This window comes from Neovison vison, chromosome 7 (genome assembly GCF_020171115.1).
Source record: "Neovison vison isolate M4711 chromosome 7, ASM_NN_V1, whole genome shotgun sequence".
NCBI classification, from domain to species: Eukaryota; Metazoa; Chordata; class Mammalia; order Carnivora; family Mustelidae; genus Neogale; species Neogale vison.
This window is the reverse complement of record NC_058097.1, coordinates 13,805,078-13,828,052: the sequence shown is the minus strand read 5'-3', so window position 1 is coordinate 13,828,052 and position 22,975 is coordinate 13,805,078. Positions and strand designations below refer to the sequence as shown.

The window sequence follows — 22,975 nt, the reverse complement described above, 5'->3', positions numbered from 1 at the left end:
CAAACCCAGTAAGTTAAGACTAACAGTAGAGCTAATATTAAGAACAAAACCCACCTCAGAAAGCCTATAATTTAGAATTTCTATCAAAAGACAAGTAATGATATAAATTCCTTTGTCTCCTTAGAAAAGCAAAGTATTAACTTACCAGAAAACACTAATCAAGATCACCTTATCATAAGTGGAATATGTGTGGAATCTGGGAAAAACAAAAATCACTACCCACAAGCTCACAGATACAGAGAATGGACTGGTCATTGCCCAAGATAGGGAGCAGAAGATGTCAGAAACGACAAAGAAAAAAATAAGTATGGTGCATTACTCAGCACCAAAAAAGTGCTTCCAATTGTCCAGTAATTTATAACCATCTCCTCTGACAAATAAACATTTAAAAGAGAGTACATGCACACTGTGTGCGAACCTATGATAAAGAGCTAACACAAGAAAAGGAGCACAGAGGAGAAATCTCACTGGGTGCCAGGCCCTGCCCTTCATATCCATCAGCTCATCTGTCTCACCACAGATGAATAAGGGCAAGATTTGGGTTCAAAGCCCATATACAGTATTACCCACACAAGGTGACCACTTACCAAAAATATTACAACTGTGGTTAAAAATGTAAACATGGTCTTGATATCCCTAACTCAGATGCTCTTCCACCGAGGGCCAGTGCAAGGCAAGAGCTATGGAGAACATCCATTCTGCCATGGAGCTCTGGGAAGCTTCCAAGAAGGATGTGCACTAGGCTTGAAGTGTGAAAAGGACTCTGTAGACCAGCAACGCAGCAAAGGTTAACAGAGTCTTGATTCTCAATGCTCACTTCTGTTCTTAACAACCTTTGCTTATGCCATTTAACTACTCTGAGCATCATTTTCCTTACCCTTAAGATGAACTGAATAGTAGGTATCACTAAACAAACACAAGAACAAGCTAACAATTCCTATCAGGCACTCTCCTATGCACAAAGCATCAACCACATGCCTTAGCAGAAAGCAAAATAGGCAAGAAAGTTTGTGGAGGACAAAAGAGAAAAACTAGCAGCAGGTCTAATATGGATGTAAAACCACAACCAGAAACCCGAAAGTTCTCCATCTGTAAGAAGCAAGCGTCCAAATGCCCAGCCTCCTAAGAAGGAACATTAAAGTGCATTTGAAATGCACAAATGCGGTCTTGGAAAGGGGAGAAGAATGTTAGAAGGGAAAGGGGGGGGGTCCTTTAAAAAAACTATAGTGAAGGGGAAAAAGGGCAAAAGGGAGAGTTCTGACAGGATTAAGAAACATTTTTAAAATATCAAAGCAGGGATGCGTGGGTGGCTCAGTACGTTAAGCATCCGCCTTGAGCTTAGGTCATGATCCCAGGTTGCTGGCCGAGCCCCACATCAAACTCCTTGCTCAGCAGGGAGCCTGCTTCTCCCTCTGCCTGCTACTACCCCTGCTTGTGTTCTTGCTCTTACAAATAAATAAAATCTCAAAAAGAGATAAATAAATAAATAAATAAATAAAGGACCACCTGGGTGGCTCAGTCAGTTAAGCAGATTAATTTAAAATCTTAAATAAATAAATAAAATAAACTCAAAGCAAAAACAATACATCTCTCCATTTAAAAAATAGGCAAAGGCTAATGAGGACATAAACAGAAAAAAAGCAAAGCTGATTAATACATTAATAGATATTTAGGGAAATTAAGTTTCCCAAAAAAGTTAATTCACCAGAATAGGTACCTAAAGTGAGCCAGACACTGAAAGACACATGTTAGGTAACAAAGGAGTGGTTTTAGCTTCATGAAATGCTGGAGGGTGTAAAGACATTTTTATTTCACATATTTGCCTAAGATGGTTAGTGTCTACAAATGCTCGTTTTCAAACCACACTTTGAACAGCCTGGGGAAAAAAAAATTCGAAGGCATAAGAAAATGGACTCTGAAGAAGAAAAGTGCTAAAATTCTCTGAAAGAGGCGCTTAACAAATGTTTTATGCTGTAAATAGAAACCCAATTCTGTGACGGAAATTGAAAATACTGAGGTGTGGCAAAGTTGTTTATATTTCACACAATCTTTTAGCTGGGGATGTTACGGGGAAGAGAAACTCCAAAAGCTACTGTAAACCTGTGGAAGGCACATAAAAATAAATCCAAATTACTAATTTTATCATTCAGTAATAACATTTTTTTGCTCAAATCTTAAGCAGTAAATAAAATCGTAGGGCCTATTCAGGGACTCTAACAATCAGGGTTCAAGCTGAAAACAGGTTAGCATCCCCAACCTGGGTAATCGGAGAAGAACAGACTATGTACAAAGGTGTGGGTAAGGTTTAGAGAAACCAAGAAAGGACAGTGTACTGCCCCAGAACTACACATCCAGGCCTGAAAAGGCAAGATGAAGAACTGAAACCTCCCAGTGGTAGCTATATGAAGAGGATCTCCAGACAGGAATCAAGGTCATTGGTAAGAGGCATGCAGACAATTTGTAGCAATCTGGCAGGAAAGGAAAAGGGAAATAAATACCTAGCCCTCATTCCTCCTGCCCTCTGGTCTCCTGGTACCTCCCATTTACCCCCAACTGGAAGGCAGAAAGAAAAAGGGCCTATAGACATAGTGCACAAGAGTGAGCCTCCGGGACATGTATCAGAGGAAGGATGCTATGTGGCTCTGGAGAAGAACGTATTAAGCATAAAGACTATACACACACACACACACACACACAGGAACCTAGATCTCTACCAAAGCAACCCCAGAATTACATTGCAGTTAAGATTTCGGCTAACCAGAGTAGAAAACTGAAGTTAAATGAGTTGCCTAAAAAAGGAAAACTGTGGGTGCAACCAGATGGCTCAGTCAGTTGAGCAACCAACTCTTTGTTTCAGCTGGGGTCATGATCTTGGGGTCACAGGACAGACCCCTGTGTGATGCTCCACACTCAGCAAGAAGTCTGCTCCCCCTTCCCTGTATCCCCCCACCCCTCGTGTGCTTTCTCTAAAATAAATAAATCTTTTTTAAAAAAAGGTAAGGGTGCTTCAGTGGCTCAGTTAAGCAGTTGTCTTTGGCTCAGGTCATGATCCCAGGGTCCTGGGATTAAACAAATTCCGTATCTGGCACCCTGGTCAGCAGGAAACCTGCTTCTCCCTCTCCCTCTGTAGCTCCCTCTGCCTGTACTCTGTCAAATAAATAAAATCTTTTTTAAAAAGTGTTGGAAAGGAGATCAAAAAAAACTTGAGACCCTGTATACCACTATTGGTGACACTAAAAAATGGAGTACCATTATGGAAAAACAGTATGGTAGTTCCTTAAAAAACTGAAAATAGAACTACCATATGATTCAGCAATCCTGCTTCTGGGTATATATCCAAAAGAACTGAAAATAGTATTTCAAAGAGGTATCTGCACACCCATGTTCCTAGCAGCATTATTTACTACAGCCAAGAGGTAGAAGTAACCCAAATGTTCACTGACAGATGAATGGCTAAAGAAAACATATTGTTTATTTTTGTTTATATACTCTGACACATATATAATAGTAAAGTCTGAGTCCATTTTGTAGCATGACAGGATTTACTTCCTTTGCAAGGGTGAGTAATACTCTTATCAGTCTAACAGTACTCAATAAAATGTATGTCTTTTTTTTTCCTTAAAATTTTACTTATTTGACAGAGAGAGATCACAAGTAGGCAGAGAGGCAGACAGAGGGAGAGGGGGAAGCAGGCTCTCTCCTGAGCAGAGAGCCCAATGCAGGGCCCAATCCCAGGACCCCAAGACCATGACCCGAGCCGAAGGCAGAAGCTCAACCCACTGAGCCACCCAGGCGCCCCTAAAATGTATGTCTTAATATGTAAGGTAATGTACACATATACCTTAGGATCTCACAATCCCATTCCTGCACATATACCCTCAAAGAAATTTGTACAGAGAGCCATGAAGACACATGTATAAGGATCCTATAGTAGTAAGGAGGTGGCAGAACATTATGTGTCCATTACAAGAGGAAAAATAAAATATGACAGGCGCATACAGCAAACTACTATGCCACAGTGAGAATTAATGAACTAGCTATACTTAGAGCAACATGAGTAGTCCTTAAACAGAAGCAAGAGAGTGCCTGGATGGCTCATTCAGCTAAGTGTCCAACTCTTGGTTTTGGCTCAGGTCAGGATCCCCGGGGGTCAGGAGATAGAGCCTCTAGTCAGGCTCCAGGCTCCACAGGGTATATATATGCTTGAGGACTATCTCCCTCAAGCCCTCCCCCACCCACAGTCTCACTATTGCAAATAAATCTTAAAAAAAAGAAAAAAAAGAAAAGAAAAAAGGAAAAGAAACAAAAGATACAAAGAGGAGGGCGCCTGGGTGGCTCAGTGGGTTAAAGCCTCTGCCTTCAGCTTGGGTCAAGATCCCAGAGTCCTGGGATTAAGGCCCACATCGGGGGTCTCTGCTCAGTGGGGAGCCTGCTTCCCTTCCTCTCTCTGCCTGCCTCTCTGCCTACTTTTGATCTCTGGCTGTGAAATAAGTAAATAAAATCTTAAAAAAAAAAAATTATATAAAGAGGAAACAAACAGAAACTTTAGAATTGAAAAACGAACAATAACCAAGGTAAGGAAACTCACTGATGGGCTCAACAGCAGGATGGAAATGAGAGAGGAAAGAGCCAGGGCACTTGAACATAAATCAATAAAAATTATCCAATTTAAAAAAGAGATTTTTAAAAATCTCCAAGTGAAAAACATCCCAGAAGTCTATAGGGCAATAGCAAAAGATCTAATCTTATGTCCTCAAGAGTTCCAGAAGTGGTACCAAAAAACTGTGAAGAACTATAGGCTGAGGGGATACCTGGGTGGCTGGCTGTCAGTTAAGCATCCAACTCTTGATTTTGGCTCAGGTCAGGATCCCAGGGATCAGGGCTCCACACTCAGCTGGGACGCTACTTGAGATTCTCTCTCTCCCTTTGTCTCTCATCCCCCCTTCCGCCACCACTTGCACACAGGCTCACTACAAAATTAATCCTAAAAAAAAGAAAATTGTATGCTGAAAACTTCCCAAATTTAGCAAATGGCATAAATCTATAGACTGAAAAATTTAGGGAATTCCTAACAGAATAAACCAAAAGAAATATATGCCCAGACTCATCATCATCAAACTGCTGAAAACTAAATTTGTAAAATTCTGAAAGCAGCCAGAGAAAAATGCATTACTTATAGATGACCTATTCAAATGACTACAAATTTCACATCTGAAATCATAGAGACCAAAGAGAAGTGTAAAAGTATTTCTAAATTGCTGAAAGAACTGTTAAGCACAAATTTATCCACTGAAAAATACCCTTGAGAAATGAAGGTGAAATAAAGTCATTCTCAGATGCAGGAAAACTAAAGAAGAATTTGTCACCAACAAACCTGCTCTTAAGAAGTTTTTCAGGCAGAAAGAAGTGACACCACAAGGAAATCTGGAATATTAAAAAGAAAAACTGAAAATATCTGTAACTTACATTACAGATATAAATATCTGGGAGGGGCACCTGGGTGGCTCAATTGGTTAAGCAGCTGCCTTTGGCTCAGGTCATGATCCCAGGATTCTGGGATCGAGTCCCGAATCACTCTGCCTGCCACTCTGCCTGCTTGTGTTCTCTCTCTCTGACAAATAAATAATTTTTTTTTAAAGATTAAAAAAAATATCTGGGAAATATAACAGATGACTCTGGAGTGTCTTAGGATGTCATTTTTTATAGTTAAAAGCAAAGCTAGTAACATTGTCAAATGGAATTTTCAATGTATCTAAACAAGTAAGATAAACATAACATAATGGGATAAAGGGGGCAGGGTAAAGTGATCTATATGATGTTTCCATATTCCACAGAAGTGGTAAACTACTGACTCTAAGTACAGCATGAAAGTACACCTACTGTAGTCCCTAAGTACAGAAACTGCCCAAAAAATGGTCCACCCCATATACTATCAATAAGAAACTCACTTTGATATGATAAAATGAGTATGTTAAAGGTAAAAGGATGAGGGATGCCTGGGTGGCTCAGTGTGTTAAACAACCAACTCTTGATGTTGGCTCAGATCATGAGCTCAGGGTCGTGAGATCAAGCCCCTCAATGGGCTCCACACTCAACACAGAGTCTGCTTATTCCTCTTCCTCTGGCCCTCTCCCCACTGACATGCACATGCACTCTCTCAAATTTTTTTTTTAAAGATTTTATTTATTTTATTTGTTAGAGAGAGAGAGAGAATGAGAGCGAACACAGGCAGAGAGAGTGGCAGGCAGGGTCAGAGGGAGAAGCAGGCTCCCTGCTGAGCAAGGAGCCCGATGTGGAACTCGATCCCAGGACGCTGGGATCATGATCCGAGCCGAAGGCAGCTGCTTAACCAACTGAGCCACCCAGGCATCCCTAAAAAAAGTAAAGGGATGAAAAAGATCTATCACACATCATCAGAAGAAAGTTAAAAGTTTTTATTCCCCCCCTTCACTCAATTCAGTACAAGCTTCCAGTTATAAAATAAGTCACAGGGATATAAAAATGTACAAATTAGTTAATCATACCATATCACATATTTGAAAGCTGGGGAAAGTAGATCTTTTTTTTTTTTTTAAAGATTTTATTTGTTTATTTGACAGAGAGAGATCACAAGTAGATGGAGAGGCAGGCAGAGAGAGAGAGAGAGGGAAGCAGGCTCCCTGCCAAGCAGAGAGCCCGATGTGGGACTCGATCCCAGGACCCTGAGATCATGACCTGAGCCGAAGGCAGCGGTTTAACCCACTGAGCCACCCAGGTGCCCAGGAAAGTAGATCTTAAAAGTTCTTATCACACACACACTTTTTAAGATATTATTTACTGGGGCACCTGGGTGGCTCAGTGGGTTAAAGCCTCTGCCTTTGGCTCAGGTCATGATGTCAGAGTCCTGGGATCAAGCCCCACATCGGGTTCTCTGCCCAGCAGGGAGCCTGTTTCCCCCTCTCCTCTGCCTGCCTCTCTGCCTACTTGTGATCTCTGTCAAATAAATAAATACAATCTTTAAAATTTATTTATTTATTTATTTATTTGACAGAGAGAGAGAGAGAAAGCACAACAAGGGGGAGCAGCAGAGGGACAGGGAGAAACAGACTCCCCTGCTGAGCAGGGAGCCCAGTGCAGGGCTCAATCCTAGGACCCTGGCATCATGACCTGGGCTGAAGGCAGACGATTAACTGACTGAGTCACCAGGTGCCCCCAAAAGTTCTTATCACAAGAAACAAATGTTGTTAACTATGTATGATGTTAGATATTAACTAGTCTTTTTTTTTTTTATTTAAAAGATTTTATTTATTCATTTGACAGAGAGAGACCACAAGTAGGCAGAGAGGCAGGCAGAGAGAGAGAGGAGGAAGCAGGCTCCCTGCTGAGCAGAGAGCCCGATGCGGGACTCGATCCCAGGACCCTGAGATCATGACCTGAGCCGAAGGCAGCGGCTTAACCCACTGAGCCACCCAGGCGCCCTAGATATTAACTAGTCTTATTGTGGCAATCACTTCACACTATACACAAACACCTAATCATTACGTTTTTATATCTGAAATATGCTTTATGTCAATGTTTTATGTTTTATGTCAATTATAAATCAATTTTTAAAAAGAAAGTTAAAGTTAATTGGAGCAGCTATATTAATGTTAGACAAATTAGATTTCAGAACAAAGAAAACCAGGGATAAAAAAGGAGTATTATATACTGCTATAATTATTTAGAGATAGAGAGAAATCACCAAGGAAATATAACAATCCTAACAGTAAATGCACCTAACAAATAGAGCTTCAAAAAATACGAAGCAAGAACTGACGAATAGGAAAGAAGAAATAAATCACTAATTACAGCTGGAGACTTCAACATGCCTTCACCAGTAACTGATCAAACTGGTAGAATATCAGCAATGATATACAAGAAATGAACAGCAGAAACAACAAAACCACCAACTGTATCTCAGTGATAATTACAGAACAATCCACCCAACAGAGTATAATACACGGAACATACTTGAATGTATACCATATCCCAGGATACAAAATAACCTTAACAAAACAGAATGAAAATCACACAAAGTATGATCTTTAACCATATGGATCTAAACTAGAAATGAGCTAACAAGATAGCAACAAATTTCCAAACACTTGAAAATTTAACACACTTCTTCATAATCCACTGGTCAAAGAGGAAGTTGCAAACAGGGGGGGAAAAAAAGGTTTTAAAGGTTTGAACTGCAAGAAAATAAAACCATTGTAACCTGTGAAATGTAATTTATTTTTTTTTAAGATTTTATTTATTTATTTGACAGAGATCACAAGTAGGCAGAGAGGCAGGCAGAAGGAGAGAGGAAGGCAAGCAGGCTCCCCGCTGAGCAGAGAACCCGATTCGGGGCTCACTCCCAGGAATTTGGGATCATGACCAGAGCTGAAGGCAGAGGCTTTAACCCACTGACCACCCAGGCACCCCCGTGAATGTAGTTTAAAAAACAGTACTTAAGGGAAAATTTACAACACTAAATGCTTATGTTAGAAAAGGTCTCAAATTAGTAATCTAAGCTTCTACCATAAGGAACTGCAAAAAGAACATTATTATAACTTAAAGCAAGCAGACGGAAACCATAAAAACAAAGCAAAAATCAATAAAATTGAAGAGGAAACTAGAGAAAAAGCAACAAAACCAAATGCTGGCTATCTAGAAAAAAACCTTTTGTTTACTTATTCCTTAGAGAGAGAGAAGAGAGCAGGAAGGAGGGGCACAGAGAGAAGCAGGCTCCCCACTGAGCAGGGACCCCAAAGCAGGCCTCAATCCAGGGACCCCCAAGATGACCTGAGCCAAAGGCAGATGCTTACCCAAATGAGCCACCCTGGCACCCCCCCAAGATTTAGAGCCCCTCTCTAAACTGACACAAAGAAACAGAAAATGTAATCACCCCACATACGTAACAAAAATTGAATCTAGGGACACCTGGGTGGCTCAGTTGGTTAAGCAGCTGCCTTTGACTGAGGTCATGATCCCAGCATCCTGGGATCGAGTCCCACTTCGGGCTGCTTGCTCAGCAGGGGGCCTGCTTCTCCCTCTGCCTCTGCTGCCACTCAGCCTGCCTGTGCTCGCTTGCTCTCTCTCTGGCAAATAAATAAAATCTTTTTAAAAAAAGAAATTGAATCTAAAATTAAAAACCATTCCAAAGGAAAAAAAAAGAAATTCAGGCCCAAGTGGCTTCTCTATTAAACACTTAATACATCAGTCATCTATAGAAAATTAGTACCAGTATTACATGAACCCTCACATACTTCCTAAGGCTGGTATGAGAATTAAATGATAAATGGACTCTTATGTGTTTTAGGTTGAAATAAAAATGTTTAAGATATGCATTGTATCTCTTCTCCCCAGCTTTAACTTTTTTCATTAACCAGTTTCAGTCACTGGAAGACTTTAACTGTATATAATCAGTATAGCTCCTTGAAGTCAAAGTTTCTTTCTTTTTTTTTTTTTTTAATCAAACACTATTTCGGTGGTTCCATCATTATTCCCACACTAGTGCTTTGTACAAAGCTGTCACTATTGTTATTCAGTAAGAAATTTATAGTATTTTTTTTAATTCCACCAACTAACATAATTTAGTTTTGTTTTAAATTTAAGGAAAGAAAAATAATTTGCCAAAGTATTTTGTAAACTTCAGTTTTGAGGATTTTTTTAAAAGATTTTATTTATTTGACAGACCAAGATCACAAGTAGGCAGAGAGGCAGGCAGAGAGAAAGAGAGATAGGGTGAAGCAGGCTCCCTGTGGAGCAGAGAGCCTGATGTGGGGCTCAATCCCAGGACCCTGGGATCATGACCTGAGCTGAAGGCAGAGGCTTAATCCACTGAGTCACCCAGGCCCCCCTCTTTTTTTTTTTTTTTTTAATTAGGTTTTTAAATTTATGTTTTTAGTAAGCTCTACACCCAACCTGGCACTCAGGGAAATTCACAACCCAGAGATCAAGAGTAGCATGCCCTTCTGACAGAGCCAGCCAGGTATGGAAGCCTCCAAACCAACTCTGGAAGCCTCCAAGTTTCAAGGATTTTCAACTTTCAGAAATTAAAAAATGAATCATTAAAGAGAATGATACGGGGCACCTGGGTGGCTCAGCTGTTGGGCGTCGGCCCTCAGCTTGGGTCATGACCCCAGCATCCAGGCATCAAGCCCCAGACCAGGCTCCCTGTTCAGCTTCCCCATGCTGTGTTCCCTCTCTCACTATCTGTTATAAATAAATAAAATCTTAAAAAAAAAAAAAAAAAAAAGGGTTTCATCTGCCTTCAGCTCCAGTCACGATCCCAGGGTCCTGGAAGAGAGCCCTGCACCCACCTTCCTGCTCAGCAAAAGAGTCTGCTTCTCCCTACCACTTATGCCCTCTCTCTCAAATAAATAAAATCTGAGGATGCCTGGGTGGCTCAGTTGGTTAAGCCACTGCCTTCAGCTCAGGTCATGATCCTGGAGTTCTGGGATCGAGTCCAACATCAGGCTCCCAGCTCCTTGGGGAGTCTGCTTCTCCCTTCTCATGCTGTCTCTCCCTCTCTCAAATAAATAAAGTCTTTAAAAAATAATAATAAAAAATAATAAATAAATAAATAAAATCTGTAAAAAAATTAAAAAATAAATTTAAAAAAGGACAGTGACATTAAACAACAAAGGTAGTAACTAAAGATTTATCCTAAATAATTATCAATATAGGAAATAAATTATTAGACCCCAAACTAGTCTAATATAAATCACTTAATTACCATTTCAGGACTTGAACCTGCTTCCAAAGCTAAATACTATAACCTCTGTACCTGGCATGATTAGGAATAATTAATCTGAAGGGGCGCCTGGGTGGCTCAGTGGGTTAAGCCGCTGCCTTCGGCTCAGGTCATGATCTCGGGGTCCTGGGATCGAGTCCCGCATCGGGCTCTCTGCTCAGCAGGGAGCCTGCTTCCTCTTCTCTCTCTGCCTGCCTCTCTGCCTACTTGTAATCTCTCTCTGTCAAATAAATAAATTAAATCTTTAAAAAAAAATAATTAATCTGAAAATTAATAAAATATTCTGGTCAAGTTACTGTTTTATACATACACGAACATCTATATACATAAAAGAAACACGGGGGACGGGGTGGGCCGGGGGAAGGCTGGGGTGGAGGTGCAAAAAAAAAAAAAAAGAAACATATATATGAGCAAATGTTTATGTGAATACATATACACATACTATGTACTAATACTGCCCAATAACTCACTTAAAATTCCTTTTATTATTCAGAGGTTATTCTTAAATGTTATGCACTCACTCACCAAACGTTTACATGTACTTCTACCAAGCACTGTGCTAAGCCACCACAGACAGGTAAATAAGACCTCACCCTAAATCTTCAAAGAGTTCACCATCTATGAGAATGACATTAAAAAAAAAAATTTTTAAACTGTAAGACATGTAAACAACTATAACATAAACCCTATGAACTAGTGATTACAAAAGTAGTTCTCAGTATTCTACCTAGTAGATACTACTAGGTAGTATCTACCTAGACATACCTCTTGTTATTGCTCTTCTCAGATACTTTTTTTTTTTTAAACAAATTGGAAGGTTTGCAATACTGCATCAAGCAAGTCTATCACCACTGTTTTTCCAAAAGCATTTGCTCACTCCAGGTCTGTGCCACATTCTGCTAATTCCCACAGTATTTCAAACCTCTTCATTATTATTACATATGTCACAGTAATCTGTGATCAGTGACCTCTGATGTTACTACTGTAAAACTGTACTGGGGTGCCATCAATGACTCCAATGTAAGACAATGAACTTTGCTGAGAAATGTGTATATTCTTTGCTCCGCCAACCGCTATCCCCCGTCTCTCTGCTCCTAGTTAGGCATCCCTATTCCCTAAGACACAAGATGGAAATTAGGCCAGTCAATAACCCTACAATGGCCTTGAAGTGTTCAAGGAAAAGAAGAGTCACATGTCCCTCACTGTAAATCAAAAGATACAAATGATTAAACTTAATAAGGAAAACATGTCAAAGTGGAGATAGGCTAAAAGCTAGATTTCTCACACAGGTCAGCGAAGTTGTGAATGCAAGGGAAAAGTTCTTGAAGGAAATGGAAAGTGCTACCCCAGTGAACAATGCTAAGAAAGTGAAACAGCCTTATTGCTGGTATGGAGAGCATTTCAGTGGTCTGGATAAAAGATCAAACCAGCCACAACATTCCCTTAGCCAAAGCCTAATCTGGAGCAAGGTCCTCTCAATTCTACAAATTGAGAGAAGAAAGGAAAGCTGCAAAAGAAAAGCTTAAGCTAGCAGAAGTTGATTCATGAGGTTTAAAGAAAGAAGCCATTTTCCATAGTATACAAGTGTGGAAGGTGAAGCAAGTGCTGATGCAGAAGCCGCAGAAAATTATCCAGAAGGTGTAGCCAAGATAATTAATAAAGGTAACTATACTAAACAGATTTTTTTTAAGTGCTCCATGCTCAACACAGAGCCCAACATGGGGCTTGAATTCACAACCCTGAGATCAAGACCTCAGATAAGATCAAGAGTCAGATGCTTAACCAACTGAGCCACCCAGCCACCCCCTGAACAACAGATTTTAAATGTAGATGAAACAGCCTTACACTGAAAGGAGATGCCATCCAGAATTTCCACAGCTCGAGAGACCTCGACCCGTGGATTCACAGTTTCAAAGGACAGGCTAACTCTCGTTAGGAGCTAAAGCATAATACAGCCTGTGACTTTAAGTTGAAGCCAATGCTCATTTACCATTCTGAAAATCCTACGGCCCAAAAAAATTATGCTATTATCTATTCTGCCTGAGCTCTGTAAATGAAAAACAGAGCCTGAATGACAGCACATCTGTTTACAACATGGTTTATTGAGTATTTTAAGCCCACCACTAAGACTTAGTACTCAAAAAAAAAGATTCCTTTTACGTTCATTGATAACACACCTGGTCACCCAAGAGCTCTGATGGAGAGGTATGAATGAGATTAACATCGTTTTCATGCCTGCTAACAAAACATCCATTCTACAGCCCATGGATCAAAGAGTAATTTCAACATTCACGTCTTATTATTTAAGATATATATCCTACGTAGCTAGAGCTGCCATAGATAGTGATTTCTCTGATGGATTTGGACAAAGTCAACTGAAAACCTTTTGGAAAGGATTCACCATTCTAAATAACATTAAGAACATCTAATTCATGTCAAGACAGCAAAATATCAGTAATAACAGGAGTTTGGAAAAAGTTAATTCCAATCTTCAAGGATGATTTTGAGGGGTTTTGGACTTCAGTGGAGGAAGTAAGAATAAATGTATGAAGAGCAAAATAATTAAGATTAGAAATGGAGTCTGAAGATGTGACAGAATTGCATGACAAAACCTTGATGAGAAGTTGTTTCTTATGAATGAGCGAAGTATTTGGTTTCTAGAGATGAATTCTACTCCTGGTGAGGATGCTGTGAAGATCAGTGAAATGATAACAAAGAATTCAGAATATTACATAAACTTGGTTGATAAAGCAGCAACAGAGTTTGAGACTCAAATTCTGAAAGAAAGTTCTATGGTGCATAAAATGTTATCAAACAGTATCATGCGCTGAGGAACTAGTCATGAAAGTCAACTGATGCAAAAACTCCACTATTTTCCTATTTTAAGAAATTGCCACAGCTTTAGCTTCACCCAGACCAGTCAGCATCCATCAACATGGAGGGAAGACCCTCTACCAGCAGAAAGGTTACAACTTGCTGAAAGTTCAGATGATGGTTAGCCTTTTTTTAGCAATATATATATATATAAATATATTTTATTTGTTTGACAGAGAGCTAGAGAGAGAGCACAAGTAAGCAGAGTGGCAGGGAGAGGGGGAGAGAGAGAAGCAGGCTCTCCGCTGAGCAGAAGCCCAATGCGGGGCTCGATCCCAGGACCCTGGAATCATGACCCAAGCTGAAGGCAGCCGCTTAACAAACTGAGCCACCCGGGCACTCCTTTAGCAATATTTTTAAATTAAGATATGCATGTTGGGGCGCCTGAGTGGCTCACTGGGTTAAAGCCTTTGCCTTCGGCGCAGGTCATGATCCCAGGGTCCTGGGATCGAGCCCCACGTAGGGCTCTCTCCTCCGTGGGAAGCCTGCTTCCTCCTCTCTTTCTGCCTGCCTCTCTGCCTACTTGTGATCTCTGTCAAATAAATAAATAAAATCTTAAAAAAAAAAAAAAAAAGATATGCATGTTGTTTTGTCAGACATAATGCTACTGCACACTTAACAGGCTACAATGTATTATAATATTAATTATTATACATACTTTGAAAAAAAAATTAGGGGTGCCTGGGTGGCTCAGTCTGTTAAGAGTCTGCCCTCAGGGGCGGCTGGGTGGCTCAGTGGGTTAAAGCCTCTGCCTTCAGCTCAGGTCATGATCCCAGGGACCTGGGATCGAGCCCCAAATCGGGCTCTCTGCTCAGTAGGGAGCCTGCTTCCCCCTCTCTCTCTGCCTGCCTCTCTGCCTACTTGTGATCTGTCAAATAAATAAATAAATAAATCTAAAAAAAAAAAAAAAAGTCTGCCTCCAGATCAGGCCACAATCCGGGAGTCCTGGGATGGAGACTGCATCCAGCTCTCTGCTCAGAGGCTACTCAGCTACTCCATCTCCCACGGCCAGTCCCTTTGCTTGTGTTCTCTCAAATAAACAAACTCTTAAAAAAAAAAAAAAAAAGGTAAACAAAGATTCATTTGACTCATTTTATTGTGATATTCACTTTATAGTGGTGGTCTGGAACCAAACCCACAATATCTCCAGGGTATGCCTATACTGATCTATTTTTATTGGTGTACCACTATTGTCAAGGGCCCTCCCTGGCTCTTCCCAATTCCTCATTAAATCCCAATCCTTAACTCTGGAACAACAAACCCATCTGGTCCCTCTTTCATCATTCAATTCTGGGAGGCTTTTCTTTCTCTCGCTTTTTTCAAGAGCCTCTTAAAGAAGGATCTCTTTACTCCAAATAAGAGAAGGTGTAAAACTATGGATTGAGTCATTCCTCATGTTATTTGGAGGAGGAAGGTGAGACTGCTGCAGCTCACACCTGCTGCCCAAAATTGTGAAGCTGTCCAGCAGTAGTAACCCTGAAAGCTCTATTTATAGTTAAAAATAGGAAGGGGGAAAAAAAGGTGTGGGGCAGCCAGTTGGCTCAGTCAGTTAAGTGTCTGCCTTTGGATCAGGTCATGATCTCAGCTCCCTGCTCAGCAGGAGTTTGCTTCTCCCTTTCACTCCTCATCTGTGCTCTCCCTCTCTCTTTCAAATAAATAAAATTTCGCCTAAAAAAAGAAATAAAGCAAGCAAAAAAGATCCTGAAGTCCTAAGAAACAAGCTTTAGAGTATATAGCTCCAAAAGTGCCAAGTGGGGAAGGGTGGCAGCAGAGTCAATAGTGGCAAGGATGATATTATGCCGTATAAAAGAAAACTTTGGGGGCACCTGGGTGGCTCAGTGGGTTAAGCCTATGACTTTGGCTCAGGTCATGATCTCAGTGTCCTGGGATCGAGCCCCGCATTGGGCTCCTTGCTCAGTGGGGAGCCTGCTTCTTCCTACTCTCTCTCTCTGCCTGCCTCTCTGCCTACTTGTGATCTGTGTCAAATAAATAAATAAAATCTTTAAAAAAAAAAAAAAAACTTTGTATTTGAAATGTATTATTTTACTTTTCTTGAATACTTCTTCCCTGTAAAATAAATAATATGAACAAATTTAGGTATGACCACTGTAATGAAGCTATGAAGAGGTAACAAGAGTACAAACAAGCTGGAAAAGCATTTCTTTTTTTTTTTTTTAAAAAGACTTTATTTATTTGACAGACACAGATCACAAGTAGGCAGAGAAGCAGGCAGAGAGAGAGGAGGAAGCAGGCTCTCTGCTGAGCAGAGAGCCCAATGCGGGGCTCCCAGGACCCGGAGATCGAGACCCGAGCCCAAGGCAGAGGCTTTAACCCACTGAGCCACCCAGGCGCCCCTAGAAAAGCACTTCTAAGTTAGTATAGACCAATCCTTAAAACCTTTGATTTATTATAGAATGCCAACTTTACTGTATTTTCAATTATCCATTATCAAATCTTCGCTAACCAAATTAATCAAGATTAAATTTAATTTTTGAACAAGATTAAAAAGTAAAACGAAGGGCCACAAGACCAGCAGCATCACGCATAAACTCACAAGTACTGACCACAGAAAGCAGAGACCACCAAGATATTCTGAAAGAAGCTATAAATACTGAAATGTATTTATGAAAGCATTGTCTTATTTCAATAAAATTAAATAAAACAATTATAGAAAAGTCCCTGAGTGTATGTTTACTCAGAGTTTTTCCTCATATTTTACAGTTGTAATCATGGACTCTGACACTACTGAGTCCTTTTATCACGTGACGTAGTATCTGTTATGCTACAGTCTTCAGCTTTATTTTAATGGCTGTCTAATATTCCATAGTAATTTTTAAATTAGTCCCCCAACTTTCTGATATTTATCATAGAATGCTGAAATCGGTATTCATATACATACTACATTTCCTATATTTGAAGTTACTTCATTAGACTACACCTTATTTTGTAGTTTTGTTTTTTTTTTAAATCAGAATAGACTACATACAGCTGGGACTTGACTCTAGTATCTTTTTAAAGATTTTTATTTATTTTTTGGTCAGCGAGAGAGAGACAGCACAAGCAGGGAGAAGCTGGCAGAGGGAGAAGCAGGCTCCCCATTAAGCAAGGAGCCCAATGCGGATCTTAATCTCGGGACTCTGGGATCATGACCTGAGCGGAAGGCAGCCACTTAACGGACTGAGCCACCCAGGTGTCCCTTGAATCTAATTTTAAAGGAATGAGAACTTAGGTAGACTAAAGTTGGAGATTCTGGAAGCTCCTGATCACTTAGAATCCCAGAGGCACTGGAACAGGGTAAAAACAAGTAATTTGGACAGAATAGTAACAGTACTTTAAAAAAATGACAGGATTCAGAAACTGGGTGACTTTAAAATACAATGTTAACATTAAAATTTCAAAAGACACTAAAACAATCAAATTCAAAGGAACTATGGGACTCAAAAAGTTCCAGAACATTAAAATTTCAAAACACTCTTTTATCTTCTAAGAAAAGAATATTACCCTTTAGATGTGATTCTGAGAAAGCTGTAAAAGCAAAACTTCCCACAGACTACTGGACTGTAGGTAAAGGAATCAGAGGCTTCTACATGAATACACACTCACTCACATATATCTCAACTACTATTTTGTTAAATACACGCACAAGGAGAGATATAAGCAAAACTGGCCCTGAACTGGTCGTTGTTGAAGCTAGATGACGGAATTCATTACTCTTTGGTCCACATGAAATTTTAATTAAAGTTAAACTCGTGATGCAAAACAAAAAATTACAATCCCCGATAGGAGTTATTTATGGACGGCTTTTAATTTTACTACTGCAGAGAATGAAAGCCGCTGTGTCTTTCCTACTGCCTAATTGTAAACGGACCCTCCATGGATCCTGATCCTGGCAAAAGTTTACGCTGCCGAGTTTCAAGTCCTCAGCTCCAGCACCCCGGAAAAGGGGAGCTGAGAACACAAAGAGGAGAGAGGCAAGGACAGGGCCTCGGGCTCCTCACAAGGTTTCCCATAAGACACGGAGGAGTCTGCGAAACCGGGCAAAGACCGAAACTCGCTTACGCTAAAGAGAAGAGCAATCTCCTCCGGCCAAAGGAGGCACCACCTCAGGAGGCCGCCCCGCCGGGTACAGGCGACCAGACTCTCGCGGTCAAACGCAGACCCGGATCTTTCCGACGTCTCTCTGGACCCGTGGAAACGGCACAGGGGTGTTAGCGAGACCGCGGGCCGAGCGCTGTCACCAACAGGAGCCGAGGCCGCGGCGTTTCCGCCTTGGCAGAGACTCCTCGAAGCAGGAAGAACAACAGGAAAGTTTCGCCGCCTCAAGTAGCCAGGACTAGCGGTATCCAAGCCGGTCCCGGCCCTGCCAAGACCCCCATCCCCGCCTCAGACGGCCTCCCGAACCACGGACCACCGGCCTGACCTCGGGCCTGACCCCAAACCCAGGATCCCTCCCTTTCTCCTCGCTTGCCACCTAAGGCTCGTCTGAATCCCAGACTAGGGGCTCACTAGAGCCGGAGCGCAGCGCGAGGAGAAAAACAAAGATCCTTGACGCGAAGACTGCCACACTCACCTGCCTGAATCCAAGCGTGAAAACGGCTGAGAGGAACCTGGCACTTAAAGCTCAGCATCCAAAATGGCGGCTCGCTCAGCCTCGGCACAAACGAGCGCGGGCGGAGGGATCTGCGGGACCAAGCTAGCCACGCCCCCCTCCCAGAGATTGGCTGCGCGCCCGCCGCTCCCGGAACTCACGTCCTGAGGGGCTCGAGGTTCCTACATTCAGCTCCCTTTGGAGCCGGCGCGATGGGGACTACTTCCCGCGGCGGAGGCACGAGTGGTGACGCGTAAACACGTCACGCCACCTGCGTGGACACGTCACGCCTCCTGCGTGATGATGGTCAGCTGGCGGAGGCGCACCCGGGGTAGGGCAGGTCTTACCGTGGGCTTGGAGAGGCGGGCGGGCGTGGTTTGTTCTCATGCCCGTTGCCCAGTACGTTTTCCCGGATTGTTCCAGTCCCTCGAAAAACTGGCTCCACTACTACCTTTTGGACACCCGGAGTTACTCCCTGAAATTGGCTCTCGTCCTTCTCTCGACTCCAGTCGCCCTAGGAGCTTGCCCCCAGGTGTCGGGTTCTTCGCTCCAGCGGCAATGACTGAGCAGGTTTCGATTCTTTAGATGCTGTTTATCCAACCCTTCATCCTAGTCCCTTAGTTGCCCTCCATCACTCCATTGAGGTCCTCCAATCGCTCTGCCCCTCCTTTAAACAAATCTGATTGCTCTTTCGAGCCAAATCTCCAGTCTGTATTATTGAATTCACTAATATTCCTTAACAACACGTTCTACGGGAATTTACCTTATCCCTATTCAGAGGAAACTTTCACTTAGTTTTGTTTTTTCACTTGAAAACCGGTCCTCAGGTCAATGAGGGAAGGGGCTTCCTCGGCTCTTGGCCTCTAGGGGAGGTAATTCTGCCCCCTACCGTAGAGGCTGCATCTACCGGGACCAGAATTGGTTTGGGAAATTGTAACGCGGTCGTGTGACAAGAATGGAGCTATGCGTTACTGGAGGAGGTTTATATGAATTTAGAAACAGCGTGTTTTTGTAACCACTTGTAATATCTCCTTAAAAGACCGATTCCAGAACCTCAAAATACAGTGTTTGATTCTTTTAAAATGTGTGTGTTGGGGGAGAGGTTTCCCCTGTAAATGCATGTAACTATAATTGGGTCTGTCACGCACAGACTCAATGGAAGTGAGGGGCGTATGGGTGGCTCAGTCAGTTAAGTGTCTGCCTTTGGCTCAGGTCATGATCCCAGGGTCCTGGGATGAGTACCCCATCAGGCTCCCTACTCAGTAGGGAGCCTGGCTCTCCCTCTCCCTCTGCAGCTCCCCCTGCTTGTTCTATGTCTCTTTCTCTCTGTGTGTCAAATAAATAAATAAAATCTTAAAAAAAAAAAAATGGAAGTGAGAGCGGACTGCTCGAACTTAAAGCATTAGAGACACTGCAACCAAATGTAATGTGTGTGGGTCTTGTTCAATGATTCCAACAAACCAGCTACAAAAGACATTTTTTAAACAACCAGGGAAATTAGACCGGGTATTATATGATGCCATATGGACCATATATGCACCATATATGGACCAGGTATTATATGATACCAACTAACCAAAGAATTGTTATTTTGTTAAGCATGAAAATGGCATTGAGAATTTGTAAGAAAATGTCCTTTGAGAATTTTTTTTTCCTTTGAGAAATTTTTAAACGATAAATACTTTGCATTGGGGTTAAAATGGGCCACATTGCATTGGGGTTAAAATTGGAGCAAAAATCTTGGTGATCATTTAATTGAGTTATTATTGTACAATTTTCTCTGCCTTTAAGTATGTTTTTAAATGTTCATAGTCGGGGCACCTGGGTGGCTCAATGGGTTAAAGCCTCTGCCTTCCACTCAGGTCATGATATCAGGGTCCTGGGATCCAGCCCCGCTTAGGGCTCTCTGCTCAGCAGGGAGCCTGCTTCCTCCTCTCTCTGCCTGCCTCTCTGCCTACTTGTGATCTCTGTCTGTCAAATAAATAAATAAAATCTTTTTAAAATGTTCATAGTCAATAAGTCAAAAGGTGAAAACAACCCAACCGTCCATTGTCCAATGACCAATAAAAGATGGTACATATATGCAATGGAATATTATTCATTCTAGAAAAGAAGAAAATTCTGATACATCATCTACAACATGGACACACCTTGAAGCTATTATGGTATGTGAAATAAGCCAGTCACAAAAGGACAAACACTGTGTAATTCTATCTATACAAGGTCTCATTCAGACCTTGTATAGATACAGAGGTCAAATTCAGAGAGGGAGAAAGTAGAATAGTGATTACCAGAGGCTAGAGGAGGGGAAAGGGTGAAGTGGTTCTTTAATAAGTACAGAGTTTCATTTTGGGAAGACAAAAAATTTCTAGAGATATATGGCGGTGAAGGCTACATGACAACGTGAATGTACTTATTGCCACTAAAGCATATAATTCAAAATAGTTAAAAAGCTAATTTTTAGGTTATATATATTTCACCACAATAAGAAACTGTTCATAACAAAAATTTTTAAGTCCTTGTCATGAGGGGGATTAAATAAACAGGATATATGCTAATCATTTAAATACAAAATACGGAATCTTCTATAAGAAAACTGGCTCTAATGAAAAGACTAATAACACATAATAAGCAAATGAAATACATAAAATTCAATTGGATCCTGGTTAGATAAAAAAGGATACTTGGGGAAACAATTTAGGGTATTCAAAAATGTTTCAAATATTAGGTATTATGAAATTATTGTTTATTTTCACAGGCAGTAATAATTGTAGTTGAGCAGGGGAGTTCCCTTATTCTTGGAGATACATGTTGAACTATGTAAAAGTAAAGGATCATAGTGCCTGCAACTTACTTTCAAATTGCTCAGAGAAAAAAAAAAAGTGTGTGTGTTTTTATACTAAACTAATATATACCTGAATGGGAAATAGTAATTCCCCCCCCAAAACTATGAGATTAAGCCATAGTCCCAGCAATAAATAAATATATTCTGATTCTGCTCTTCATTTAATTTAAAAGAGAATAAAGAGTGAATTTAATACCTTCTCTTTTTTTAAGAGAAAAATGTTTGTTTTTACTAATTTGAGAGTGCATGTGTGGAGTTTAATGAAAGACTCCCCATGCCATTTTTAATTTTTTGGAAAATATTAAAAATTTATGCATTTTTTATTTTAAATTTAACACAAATAGGATAATAACATGTACACTATTCAGTAAACTTGCTTTTTATTTTTTTTTAATTAAGTATTTTATTTATTTATTTATTTTAGAGAGAGCCATGTGAAACTTGATCGCACAGCCCCAAGATCATGACCTGAGCTGAAATCAATAGTCAAGGACTTAACTGACTGAGCCACCCAGGCACCCCTAAACCTGCTTTTTATATTTAATATATTCTGTATATCATTTTTTTAAGATTTTATTTTTAAGTAATCTCTATACCCATGTGGGACTCAAACTTAAAACCCTGAGATCAGGTTGCAGACTGTACTGACCAAGGCAGCCAGGCACCCCATTCTGCATCGGACTCTCTGCTCAGCGTGGAGCCTGCTTCCCCCCATCTCTCTGCCTGCTTCTCTGCCTTCTTGTGATCTCTGTCTGTCAAGTAAATAAATAAAATCTTTTAAAAAAAGAAATAAAAGTGAGATGATTCATTTAGAAAAATTGCTTCCTACCCAGCAGTTGCTTCAATTCACCATTCATCACCTGTATTCTGTCCTAATTATTTATTTATCTGTTTGTTTGCTTGTTTTTTAACCCCCTGAGCCACCCAGGTGCCCCTGTTTGCTTGTTTTTTAAAGATTATTTATTTATTTGACAGACAGAGATCACAAATAGGCAGAGAGAGAGAGGAGGAAGCAGGCTCCCCACCGAGCAGAGAGCCCGATGTGGGGCTCAATCCCAGGGCTCTGGGATCATGACCTGAGCTGAAGGCAGATACTTTAACCCACTGAGCCACCCAGGCGCCCCAGTCCTAATTATTTAGATCCTAGAGCACATCAGTGTAAATCATACCACACCAGCCAGTTATCCAAACAGTACCTCTGTCCATGGCTGGAGGCCCAGTTTCATTCAGAAGCAAAACATAATTGAAAAAATCAAACTGACTCACATCATTTTGCTTGAAAATTCTGTTTTGCTCTTAGGATAAAAATTAATGCATAATGTGTCTTTGGCTTACTAACCAGTACCTCTTTTTTCTGTAAATGATTATAACTAGAGGCCATCACAAAAACCTGAGATGGTGCTTGAACGCGGTGGAATAGGGATCCATAACCGGCCTGCAGGCCAAGATCAGGAAGAGCTGTTTCTGCACACTCCCTCCGGCCAAGAATGGTTTGTGCAGCAGTGACGGATTGTAAAAAACAAAAAACAAAAGGAAAGAAGAATATGTGACAGAATCCTTATGTGCCCACAAATAAAATATTTAACTGGCCCTTTATGGAAAAGTTTTGCTGACTGCTGCAATGGAAGAAAGTACTACACATTTTTTATGAGAGAAGGGAAAGATGATGGGCAGAGAGTAATTTGTCTTTTCTCCTTTTTTTTTTTTTTAAGATTTTATTTATTTATTCCTCAGAGAGAGAGAGGGAATGCACATGTGAGCACAAGCAGGGAGAGCAGCAGGCAGAGAGAGAGGGAGAAGCAGGCTGCCTGGTGAACAAGGAACCTGACAGGGCACTCAGTCCCAGGACTCTGGGATCGTGACCTGAGCTGAAGGTAGACACTTAACCAACTGAGCCATCCATGTGTCC

The 22,975-nt window shown here is 41.1% G+C and overlaps 1 protein-coding gene and 1 long non-coding RNA gene across 4 annotated transcripts in view; one reads left to right on the top strand and one right to left on the bottom strand.

Annotated features, from left to right (window-relative positions):
- The window catches only part of IST1 (IST1 factor associated with ESCRT-III), a 34,105-nt gene extending 15,802 nt beyond the window's left edge, over nucleotides 1–18,303 (bottom strand). For 2 of the 3 annotated variants that reach the window (XM_044255810.1, XM_044255812.1), the window contains exon 1: nucleotides 18,204–18,303. The gene's annotated coding sequence lies outside the window, so the exon portion shown is untranslated. Of the gene's footprint in view, nucleotides 1–4,811; nucleotides 4,850–18,203 lie in introns of those variants that run through there. The other variant, XM_044255811.1, reaches the window with a different exon arrangement.
- A 284-nt stretch (nucleotides 18,304–18,587) lies between these two features.
- On the top strand, nucleotides 18,588–22,656 carry LOC122911280. The gene is made up of 2 exons (XR_006385448.1): nucleotides 18,588–18,791; nucleotides 22,441–22,656. It is a non-coding gene; the product is annotated as an uncharacterized LOC122911280 (long non-coding RNA).
- Nucleotides 22,657–22,975: the final 319 nt, after the last annotated feature.